At 35.0% G+C, this 12,059-nt stretch overlaps 2 long non-coding RNA genes across 2 annotated transcripts; both read left to right on the forward strand.

The window, feature by feature from the left end:
* The first annotated feature begins 129 nt into the window (after positions 1-129).
* On the forward strand, positions 130-978 carry LOC127508519 (uncharacterized). The gene is made up of 3 exons (XR_007928828.1): positions 130-558; positions 655-729; positions 885-978. It is a non-coding gene; the product is annotated as an uncharacterized LOC127508519 (long non-coding RNA).
* A 1,431-nt stretch (positions 979-2,409) lies between these two features.
* Positions 2,410-12,059, forward strand: LOC127508517 (uncharacterized). The gene is made up of 7 exons (XR_007928826.1): positions 2,410-2,852; positions 2,994-3,089; positions 3,248-3,331; positions 8,285-8,380; positions 8,506-8,604; positions 9,257-9,282; positions 9,443-12,059. It is a non-coding gene; the product is annotated as an uncharacterized LOC127508517 (long non-coding RNA).

Here is a 12,059-nt window from a genome sequence, read left to right on the forward strand (position 1 = left end):
CAACCACTTCTGTCCTGATTTATCCGAAGGGAGGGTCTATGGGCGGGTAAATGTATGTATTTTTTTATTTGAATGGGCGCATACAATTTGCATATGAATGCCCCCAGAGACGGAGAAAACACACGGAGAGCAGCAGCTTAGTTTCTGCTCTGACAGCTGGAATACCATGCTGAACGCGGTGAGTGAGTGTTAGAAATCAGTAATGGTGGGACAACACTGTTCTTGGTACGTTTTTCATCTTCAAACTAAACTTGGGTCTTCAGCCAACAAAGTTTAAATCCCGTCTGGTTAGTGCGCTTCCCATAATGTTTACACATTAGGTCAGTAGGTGGAGAGTAGGCAGTCTTTTGCTGCTGTTCGAACACATTCAACCACATTAGTGTTTACACTATGAAAGCAATCCGATCGAATGTGTTTTCAACTATCTCTGGAAGTGGTCGAAAGTAGATAAGCTCAAAATGTTTGCGCCTATATTTAGCGTCGTCCACTTGTGATCGATCAACCAAAACGCATCCTAATACCAGGTGGAAACAGGGTCTAAGATTCATCATTCATTCTGTAAGTATATTAAAGTGGAATGGGATTAAACAAATGTTGCTTTATTACTGATTCAGTGCCTTATGTGATTTAAGTTTTGATCATCTATTTTTGCAGACAAAATTCAGAAGTATATTATGTCTTCACATGCTGATCAGTATTATCCTGCGTTTACGGTACTAATGTATTCAGGTAGGCAAATCCACAGTTGGTATTTATTGTAATGGTGATATTAATGTATAAAAACTATACATTTAAAATAATACTAACATAATATTCTAAACACCTTCCAACAGTTTAAAATATATATATAGTTTATGAAATTATGAAATGTATTTTTGTGTCAGTCCTTTTAGTTGAACATTTCAAAGACATAAACACGGACATTATAACAGTTGCTATTGGATTACTCTTCCTGGTGTGTCTCTTCTTCATTATACGTAAGTTAATGAGCATTGAGCATTATGTATTATCTTTAGCTTTTTTTGTTTTAGAAGACAAATCAGCGTATTAAACATTTTCATAAAGGAAAGGTTTTAAATGATTAAAACCTAATTAGGGATGCACCGATCTGCCTTTTTCGCTTCCGATATCGATACCGATCCGATATTCAAGTAATAATAAAAAAAAAGTGCTAAATTACCTAATAAAAACAATTGTAAAACAAAATAACAAACAGACACAAATGTAGTGAATTATTTATTAAATAATTGTGCATCAGTGTAACAACTGTAAATAAACCAATAGCCTCACTTGGTAGACATTCAAAATAAACAGAAGTCCAGCTGATTCCTTCATCCGTGACTCATGGCTTGTTTTTCATAAATGTTTGAGTCATGACATAAACTAAATATATTTATATATAAATATAGGCTATACTATAAAATTAAAAGACATTTCTTTTAAATTTATAGCGGAGTTTTTTTTTTTTTTTTAAATGAGGCAGCAACGTATGATAGATAGGACAGAACAAAAAATGCTATTAACAATCTTTCATTGCGCAAAAGTATTATAATATGAACGGCTCCCATATAGAGAGGCACAAAGCGCTTATGCGCATCCCGTGTGCGGAATGATGCGCTTGAAGCATCATGGAGTCACAGCGCGCAGCGGCAGCGCTCCGCATTGAAAAGTGAAGATATATTGATGCGTATTGTATTACCGGTATCGTTGTCTACAGATGAAGTATAATAATAGAAACATTGATTCATTTTGGAGAGAGTTTCATTGTGTTTACTGTCGTAACCGAACCTGAGTCTGAATGCTGAATGGAGAATGACTGACAGCCTGCAGCGGAGGGAGGAATTTACGTGAACTTGACCTAAATATTTATCTGTACCTCAAATTAAACTATGGAATGGCTTCAGAACACTTGGAATATAGTGCACGGAAACTTTATGGTGCTTTTTAATGTTTTTGTGCCTTTTGTGGAGCTTAACAATAACACAGAATAGTACACGCACAATATCGGGTTTGGATCGGTCCCATCCGGCCGATACCCGATCCGGCAAAAATGGCAGTATCGGAGCCGATACCCGATCTAAGTATCGGATCGGTGCATCCCTAAACCTAATTACAATCTAGTAAAATTTGCATATTTCAGCCTTTCAAAATACTGAATTAAAAAATTATATTACATCACAAATTCTGACAAAAAAGTTTGGCACCAATTCACTGCATTGTTTTTGAAGATTTGTCTCTCTCTCTATATATTAAACATTCATCATCTTTTACTTTTAAAACCATTTACCATCACTGTTGATTGTTTAGGAAGAAAGTGAGCATATTTAAGTTAATTTATGGATTACTTATTCTGAAGCAGCAGGTGTTCAGTACAGATTTTTTCTTATTGGAGATATGCAGTAAGTGTGCATGATATTTGTTCTAGATTTATTGTTATATATTGATATATTGCATTTTTTTTTTTTTTAAAAAATAGAATTGGCTGAAGCGAAGTTGCTGCCATGCTCTGAAAATTTAGGCAGAAGAATATATGAAGTTAAACAGATTTTAGCTACTTGTAGCTTTTCATTGCTGCCTTCATTACAACTCACCCTTCTGCTCTACACTCATTTTGTCTCCAACACAGGTAAGCAAGAACATTTTAGACTTGAGCAGAGACTGAATAAGAATTAACAGATTTTAGGAGCAATTAATTGTGTCTGTTTCATACATATACTTCCCCATTAGCAACTAAAGATGAACCCACCCATAATTTCCTCTCTCTTGCTAAGTATTAATCGTGACATTTCTTGCGGCGTCCTATTGGCTGTTTTCCTCCAATTGCTATAAAAAAAGATGGCGAAAACAATTCTGTAAGTATACAAATTTTTTTTTTTTTTTTTTTTTTTTGGAAAAGCAGTGTTTTAAATGGCCAGTACCTATCTAAACTAAATTTATATAGCAGTCAAACCTCATGTTGACACTCACTGTTTCTCTGTATTTTATCTTTTCAGGTCTATGTTGTCTAGATAAAACAATACGGGCAATGGTGATTGCGATGAGTAGAGTGATGATTTATTTATACACTGCACTATTGAGAAAGAAAAAAGGTATGAATATATTACTAAAAATAAAATATATTATAACCCTTTGCTAAAAGTTCACTTGTACATTGGTTATTTGATATAAAATACGTTTTAGATTTGTTTCTAATAAACATGGCCAAGATTTTGTTGTTGTTGGTAAAGACTTCATCTTTAATTCACAGAGGGTGCAGGACTGGTCTGTGTGGCAGGATTTGTTCAAGCATTGTGGGTGCTCGCATTTTCTGAAATCCCAGTCAGTTATCTGAGTAACGTATCGATCATCATCTTCTTTCTTAATGAGCTGTGTCAGAAATCACTCATTCGCTATTCCTTAAAGCTGCAGTCCGTAACTTTTTTTGGTTAAAAATGATCCAAAATCAATTTTTGAGCAAGTACATAACCAGCCAGTGTTCAAAACTATCTTCTTACCTTAGCCCGATTCACAACAGTAAGTTTGTAATAATGTTTTATAATTCGAGCGGAACTGGCGGGTTTTCGCGGGAAATTCGAGCATGCAGCCGTTCGTCTTTGTGTCATTACGTCATGTCTGTAAACAGAAAGGATGAGTTCCAGCTAGTAGGCTATATTGCATGTGAGGTGGATCATTTATAGCCTTTTCTCACAGCAGCTGCAATAATTAAACTTATCATTTTGATGGCAGATTGTATGTTATGAGATTAGACTGTACAGAAATTGAAATCTACAAGTAACGCTATATTACACACGCTATATTATCACCTGACAAATGTGGGTGAAAAACAACCCTTGAAATGCATAACTCACTAGCAAAATTGGTGGGTTATCATTCATAAATGATGTCCTGTGCTGTCTCTTTCTTACTCAGGGAGGGGTCGGCAACAAGTAGTGCCATTTTTAACTTTCCTAATTAATCACTGTGCCTAAATTAGACTTAGAGATTTCCACTGTGACCCCCACTACGTGTGAACAGAGTTTGCACATCACCGTCACATATTTAATAGGACTCTATATACTTGAATATCTTTTTTTTTCTTGATCAAAGCTAAGTGCCACAAATACAGCAGAACAAACTGTAAGCTGTCAGTCAAACAGACTTGATTCATCTGCTGTCTTGATCTGCATCGTGCTTTCAATGCACGATGCATTGAAAGCACGTGCTTTCAAGATGCGCAGTCACGCTAATGGTTTGTCAGAGTCACCTGCTTTCATTGACTTGCGCAGTTTAATTCTCACACTTTATTATAAATTATAGCTCCTGACCTAACTAAATAAAACAAGCTGTGTTACTATGAGGAATGATTACCTCAAAATGTATGCAGGTGTGAGGTACTGTACAACCCCTGGCAAAAATTATGGAATCACCACACTTAGCGGATGTTCACTCAGATTTTTTACTTTATAGCAAATAAAATCACAGATATGACCCAAAAAAGGTTTTGTTCAATAGCTTAACATTCTGGCTTCATGAAACATACCTCAAACAAATCCACTTTTTTTATTATTATTAATGGCATGTCTTTTTCCATAGCAAGTAGAGGAAAAAAGTATGGAATCACTCAATGTTGAGGAAAAAAATATGTAATCATCTGTTAATTTCCATTTTAAAACAAATACTGGGACAAATCTAAAAATGCTAATTAGTCAGTAGTTAAAAGGAGGCGCTTACACACGTAACAGGTTGTTGGACTTGGCTAACTGAAATGAAACATGGCCCCAACAAGAGAGTTCTCAGTTGAAACAATGGAAAGGATTATAAAACTCCCTTCAACAAGTAATTTCAATAAGGAGTATGGCCAAAGAAGTTGGTTGCTCCCAGTCAGCTGTGTCTAAAATTTGGTGCAAGTATAAACTAAATGGGAAGATCATAAAGGAAAACATATGGGCAGACGTCAAAGCATCAAGATAGCAATCTCAAAGCAATATGCCTTTACAATAGAAAATGCACAACAAAACAAAAGAAAAACAGACAGAATCAGGAGCCAATTTTTGTGACAGAACTGTAAAAAAAAAACAGCTGAATGAAATGGGCTTTACATATAGAAAAGCCAAATTAAAATGAGTTCTAACACTTAAACAGAAGAAAACAAGGTTGCAGTGGGCTAAAGAGAAGCAATCGTGGATTATGGATGATTGGATGAAAGTGTTATTCAGTGAAGAATCGCACATCTGCCTTAGCCAAGGAGATTACGCTGGAACTTTGGTCAGGTGCCATTCTAATGAAACATATAAAGATGACTGCCTGAAGAAAACAATCAAATTTCCCAATTCATTTATAATATGGGGTGCATGTGAGGTAAAGGACCAGGGGAAATGGAAATCATTACCTCAACAGTCAATGCACAGGTGTACATTGAAATTTTGGACACTTTTCTCATTCCATCGATAGAAAATAGGTTTGGTGATGATAAAATAATTTTTCAGGATGATAATGCATCTTGCCACAGAGCAAAGAGTGTTAAAGCTTTTCTTCAGGAAAGGCATATCAACTCAATGACATGGCCAGCAAACAGTCCAGATCTCAATCCAATTGAAAACTTATGGTGGAAATTATATACACAGGTCCATGACAAGGCTCCATCCTGCAAAGCTGAGCTGTCAAATGCTGTTTGAGAAAGTTGGAACCAGATTGATGGGGAATATTGTTTTTCATTAATGAAGTCCATTCCTCAAAGAATTTAGGCTGTCAAAAGCCAGAGGAGGAGCAACAACTGTTTTTTTTTTTTTTTTGTTGATGATTCCATACTTTTTTCCTCTACTTGCTCTGGAAAAAGACATGCCATTAATAAAAAAAATCTAAGTGGTGGTGATTCCATAATTTTTGCCAGAGGTTGTATCTAAATGAAATACATGAACCTCTCAGTTTTGCTCATGTGCCAATGATTACCCCTCCACGTGTCAGTGTTGGCATTAGGGCTGCACAATTTGGAGAAAAAATCGAATTGCGATTTTTTTTTTTTTTTTTTTTTCTGATTAAAATTGCGATTTGTGATTTAAAATACGATTTTATAAAACAAATGGAAAAAAAAAAAAAATACAAACAATACCAGGCTTGTTTTGCTTGCTTGTAGGTCTGCACAATTTGGTCCGAAATTTTGTGCTAATATTTTATTTTGACTAATTATTTTAATTATTATTATTATCATTATTGCTAAATAAAAATATTAAACCAAATAATAAATATTACTGTTGTAATAACTTTAATTATTAAAGTATTTAGCATTAGTATTTAATTATAAATATAATTTTAATAATTAGAAAATAATATTTAAAACTTGTATGACAAAATGTGGGGTTACCTGATAACATGCAAGCAGTATGTCTATAAATCATTAGAAAGGTCTAAGGATTTATTATCAAATATTATATTATTATGATAAAAATCTGTCTCAATAATTTCTTTATTTTTGCCAGGTATGCAAAATCAAAAATGGAGTCCATGTATTTAATATGAACTACGTGCCTCTTATGCGTCCACTGTGGGGAAAAAAACGTACGTACACTTATGTACGCTGGAGAAAAACATATTGATTATATGTTCCCCTCAAAGTTCTTTAGAGAGAGGAATTATTTTTCCTATTTTTACCCTGAATAGGATTTTAAGTGAGCTTTACCAAAGTCCCTTTAAGACAAGTCATTTCACTCGGCGGCCATCTTTGGAACGCCTCTCGGGCATCCTGGGCATCATGCAGCTCCTATCTCTTTGAATGGGTAAACATCAAATTCTCCAAAGCTGTTTGCCAAGCTTTCGATTAAATTTCATATTTGAAATCACCAATGAAATCTGACAACAACTGTCTCATACATTTTTTTTCCCAAACGCTCAAATCATGACAAAAAAACAGTATTTATGCTGGATCAAGCTAATGCGCGTCTCTTGTGCCTCATTTCGGAGGCGCGCGTCTGACTGTTTCTATAGAAACCGGTGCTTCTAACGGCCGCTGCAGTGACGCGATGACTTTACAGGTCGGCGATTGGCTCTTATTTTGAAGGCGGGACTTATTCCTCCATATTGAGCGTTACACTTTCTCCCATTCAAAACAATACGAGTGACATGTCTTGTGTTATTCTATAGTCTTTGGCTTTACTTGGCGCTAAACATCTGTTTCATACTGGACGCCGGAGGGCGCTCTTGAGCAGATACTCCAAATATACGCAATATAACAAACGCTGTTCCAAGAAATCCCCAGTGGGCATCATGCTATCGCTGTGACTGAATAAAAAGAAGGCAGAAACGCTTTGATTGATTAAACATGAATAAAATAAACAGATGACTACAACAATACGTGGTTTATATGTTTTCTTCAAGCCTTCTCGGGTATTTCCGTAATAATAAAGTATATTTACAATCCAATGCTAATCAAAATGCTATTTCAAACACTCAACTATTGGCATGCATGCCATAGGTTGCCAACCCCTGCTCTAGGGCATCTGATCAATGTTGCATGTCCAAGACTTTTAGGCATCATTATACAGACACCAAAATTGCCTTTTGGTGACATGCCAGTAAACCCATGTTTTTCCATTGAGAACCATTTAGGCACGCCTTGCGTGGTAATTTCATCATGAGATTACATGCTGAGATATGATTTGTCTTCATGACATGATTATCATTACTATTCATGTTTCCCTTTAAACATTAATTTTGGAGTAAGCTATATTGGAAGTTACAATAAAATAAATGTTGTTTTATAAGAGAAATCATTGAAAATTTAGACATACAGAGACGAGGTGTGTTATTACAGGTGAAGTTCTTTTTAAAAAAGCAGTACATCTGTGAAAGATAAAACCAACATGCACGATGGGCATCTTATTTTCAATAGAGTGTTAAAGGGATAGTTTACCCAAAAATGAAAATTCTGTCATCATTTACTCACCCTCAAGTTGTTCCAAACCTGTATGAGTTTGAACACAAAAGAAGATATTTTAAAGAATGTCCGTAACCAAACAGTTGACGGTAGCCAATGACTTCCATAGTATTTTTTATTTTTTTTCCCCCACTGTGGAAACCATTGGCTGCCGTCATCTGTCTGGTTACTGACATTCTTTAAAATATCTTCTTTTGTGATCAACAGAAAAAAGCAACTCATACAGGTTTGGAACAACTTGAGGGTAAGTAAATGATGACATTTTCATTTTCGGATGATCTATCCCTTTAAAGTGAATAGTTATATTTCTCTGTACAGAAAACAAGTAAAACAATATTCATTTGTTTAACAAAAATTTTTAACTCTGACTTACAGATCTTCGCTATAGAAAAATTTTATTCCTGTTTGGATCAGTTGGTCTTGTTTTAGTGAACTCTGCTGCACTGATGACAGAAGAGATAGTGAAAGCAGGTGAGTTGAGACAACCTTTTAATGAGATTCATAAAGCCTTGCAGGAGTTTACAGTATAATAGATGGGATCATCATTTCATTAGCAAAACATATACTGTTTGTTAAAAATGAATCTCCATCCACAGTTAATGGTGAACGTCTGGTGGGAGATTTGAGAATTGTTGTCTTTCCATCTGAATGGATCTTTACCGTACCATTGCTGATTTTATCCATAATTACACCCAGTGAGTATGAACTGGAATTGATTTCAGGAGTCTGTATATTATCATGCTATTAGTGTGTGATGGTATTTGATGTGTAGGCTACACATAAATAAAGGTATATCTTTTTTTTTTTTTTTCTGCAATTTTATTTATCTTCTATCTAATATTCTGTTTTGCTTGAAAACTGTTATTGTGGCAAACGATTATTGCTCTTTAATGATAAATTGTTTATCTTTCTTAATTTGTACACCACTTTGGATGAATTTGGATGTAATTGTTCATTATGTAGACTAATAATGCATTTGGCTACATGCCTGACCCATCTCTAATGAAGGCATCTTTCATTAAGGTAGTTGTAGTTAAAGTGTCTAAAGTCTGATGTGTGACATGCATCTCTTTTTGTGCATGTTTGTGTTAAGAGGTTACTTACTAGGAACAAAAGATCTACAATGATGAATTTGAGGGCTGAAATGATTCTAATCTGTACACTCACATTGAGATCAACACATCTTGTTCTGTACATTCCCATTCTCTAAAAGAAAATAAGACACAAGAGCCTGCAAAAAATATAAATCGTCCATCATTCTGACTTTTGTATTTGGTGCCTCTGTGCTTTTTCTGAGACTGATCAATTGTAACTCATTCTGAAATCTTTTCCTCTCCCACATCTCAGGAAAACCTATCAACACAGAGTCCCAAGTGAGTATTTATGTTTTCATAAGAATTGGGTTACATTCATACACGATTTTTGAATACACTGAGATTAAAAGTGAACAAAGTGTAAATGTATGTGATCATTTATCCAAAAGCAATCATGCAGATACTGTTTAAAATATATGTTTTATTCTAAATTCTAAAGTCACTAGATTGTAAAGGGACTCCTGCTACAGAGTATACCAGTATAGACATGAACCAGAGGAAAGGAGAATCCATTGAAATGGAAACTCTGGGAGAAGTAGCTGGCAACTGTGAAGAGCAAGAGGAGGAGATCAACTCATAGCACAAGGTTCAGAAACCCCAGTGGTGCCTCTGAGTATAAATATTGTGAGTAGTGTATTCACACTGAAAATTCCAAAAAGGAATTCAAAATACATGGATGGTGCACTTGGTGTGGAATGTTGGACACTTCATGCATCAAACATAGCTTACAAACAAACAAATGAGATTGTATACTTTTCATTCATGTTTAAGTGACCCTTTGCAAAGACCCTCGGCCATATTCCACTTTGCACTTATATCTAAAGTCTTTGTTGACAACTGAACACTACAAACGCCGATCATCGCTGAAGGTGGAAATATGAGTTGCGTATTTTACCTTCTAATGCAGTGGTTCCCAACCTTTTTTTTCAGGAGAGCCCTATTTTAACATTCAAAATCCTTCCAAATTCAAAAAAATCAGCTGTTAAGTTTTTAATGAATGCAACGACAGCTCGAACATTAAAATAATAGCATTAACAACTACGGCCAGATTTGACTTGCAACATGATGTTATAAAGTACTGACTAAAATGTTTTATAAAATAATAAACCTAATATTCCTTTAAACCATTTTTTAAGAAACAGGATGAGTCAAAATGATTATTTAATCAGCTCAATTAATAATTCTACATACCTTATTATCCAAATTGTTTAGAATTGTTTTAGAATGTACATCAGCTTATTTTAACTTCTTAAAATGTACAACATAGAAATGTTTTCCGAGTTTCACAAACTAAAACCGCAGACAGGCTGAATGAAAATTTAAATCCATTCTCTGTCAGTCGGTGGTGCTTTTGGAACAGCAAAAATACAAAGACTATAGAATAACACAAGACGCGTCACTCGTATTGTTTTGAGTGGGAGAAAGTGTAACGCACAATATGGCGGAATAAGTCCCGCCTTCTAAATAAGAGCTGATTGCTGAAGCCATTGCGTTACTGCAGCGGACATTAGAAGCTCCGGTTCCTATAGAAACAAACAGACGCGCACTTAGGACTGCACATGCGCATTAGCTTAATCCAGCCTGAATTTTTTTTTTTTTTTTTTGCCATGATTCAAGCGTTAAGAAACAAAATTTATGAGACAGTTGTCGTCAGATTTCATTAGTGATTTCAAATATGAAATTTAATCGAAAGCTTGGCAAACAGCTTTGGAGAATTTGATGTTTCCCCATTCAAAGAGATAGAAGCTGCACTTGCATGCCTGAGAGGCATTTCAAAGATGGCCGTCGAGTGAAATGACTTAAAGGGACTTTGAGAAATAGAGCTGTTTCCCCGGTAACCCCATAAACAAAGCAGAGATGACAATGAAAAGAAAGGCACGATGAGAAGAAAAAGCCATCAAAACTTTTCTCAAGGCAGTCAGTTCCCTTCAGAGATACATTCAGAATTCATTCATACTTTAATTCATATAATTTACCTCAGAACTCGGATGTAAAACCTCTCACTTCTTTCCGCCATATTTTCAAATGAAACCTACACTGCATGTTCTGTCTGCATGAGACTGTTGCTTACTTTGCTTAATACTGGACGGTATTTACCATGAGTTTTTCAAATCCTGACAATCAAATACGATTTTAATGATAATTAAAATATTAAACTGTAATACTAAGCGTCAGAAAAAATTGCATCGTGGTTTATCATCAAACTGGTAACCGTTTCTTCACTAACCCTCAAACTACAGTGAGCTTGGTGACACCTCGTAAATCTTTAGCGACAACAAGTGGGAGTCGCGACCCCCAGGTTGGGAAATACTACTGTTCTTACGCATGGCTACTTTGAGTCTATGCGGTGAGAAAGAGCTCAATTCACTATATCTGCACACTTGACAAGCAGCTGCTTGTTTCTTTCAATTCTGTGAAGAGCACTCTCATCTGGCAGTACACGCGTGAACAGTCAAATATTCCTCAAAATTAGGTGGAAATGCTTGACTTGACAAGTAGCCTATGAATGTAAAAAATTGTTTATGTCCCAAGTCAATGTAATCCTGAAGAAAAAATCTACTTTTGTTCTTCAAATGTGCATAAGTTAGGACTTGTAATGTAACTATACCGGTGTTTTTAGTAACTATTTAATTATCATCAAGTAGTGTTATTTTAATAATTCATTGTTGTTTTGCTTTATCTCATATATAATGAGTTATTTTGTTTGAAAAATGTTTCTTTGTTATTATTGCTGATTTTTCTCTAAAAATTGTTGGAGCACTTGCGACAGTATTTACAGTATTTACTTTTTTTGTGGTACCAAAATGAGTATTGAAAATTATGGAATGTCGCTGTTACTCTATTTCAAAGGTTCTTGGCAAAAATAAGCTGAATGAAAATGACATTATGGTCTTCTGTTGTTTGTGTTCATTGATATTTTTACTGTGAAACATGTTCTATGTTTTCATTCTTTGTGAGATGTTATTCATAAACATTGGTTTCTGCTATAATAGATGATGTTACTGTAAATCTAGATGATATTCTACTGCTTTCTTCTGATACATTTGTGTATGAAG

The sequence above is a fragment of the Ctenopharyngodon idella genome, chromosome 3, assembly GCF_019924925.1.
Source record: "Ctenopharyngodon idella isolate HZGC_01 chromosome 3, HZGC01, whole genome shotgun sequence".
Lineage (NCBI taxonomy): Eukaryota > Metazoa > Chordata > Actinopteri > Cypriniformes > Xenocyprididae > Ctenopharyngodon > Ctenopharyngodon idella.